Here is a 623-nt window from a genome sequence, read left to right as displayed (position 1 = left end):
ATTAAATTAGAAATGATGATTAGTGAGCCCTGTCAGAAGACCAAGAGGAAGAGTGTTCTTGCTGTGGGTAAAGGAAATGTCAAGGTCAAATTTGAACCAAACGTTGATGAGCACCTGGGAGGCACCAACGATATCGAGGGCTTCAGTCGGGAATATAAAGACCACTTCAGTAATTCCATAGGGCGTGAAGGAAACCAGGAGAGAGCGGTTCAGGAGTGGTTCCAACATGGCGCCTCTGTTGGCCAAGAGGAACGTAGCAACAAAAGCACAACCCCACAGTCCCCCCTGGAAGGAAAGGATAAGAAGTTACTCAAGAGTGGCGGTCCAGACGCCTTCACAAGCTTCCCCACTCAAGGGAAGTTACCGGAACCCAATAATCCCAGTGACCTTACAGTGAGCTCAAGGGGGTTAACTGACTTGGAGATCGGCATGTACGCTCTGCTCTGTGTCTTCTGCCTGGCCATTTTGGTCTTCTTAATCAACTGTGTGGCATTTGCTTGGAAATACAGACACAAAAGATTCGCTGTGAGCGAACAAGGCAACATCCCCCACTCCCATGACTGGGTCTGGCTTGGGAATGAAGTAGAACTTCTGGAAAACCCCGTGGACATCACCCTCCCACC

The 623-nt window shown here is 49.4% G+C and overlaps 1 pseudogene; it reads left to right on the top strand.

The window, feature by feature from the left end:
- The first annotated feature begins 6 nt into the window (after window positions 1-6).
- LOC144218997 (transmembrane protein 132B pseudogene) lies at window positions 7-618 on the top strand (annotated as a pseudogene).
- Window positions 619-623: the final 5 nt, after the last annotated feature.

The sequence above is a fragment of the Crocuta crocuta genome, unplaced genomic scaffold, assembly GCF_008692635.1.
Source record: "Crocuta crocuta isolate KB4526 unplaced genomic scaffold, BGI_CrCroc_1.0 C27769180, whole genome shotgun sequence".
NCBI classification, from domain to species: domain Eukaryota; kingdom Metazoa; phylum Chordata; class Mammalia; order Carnivora; family Hyaenidae; genus Crocuta; species Crocuta crocuta.
Note: the sequence above shows the minus strand (reverse complement) of the source record. Positions and strands in the feature narration are given on the sequence as shown.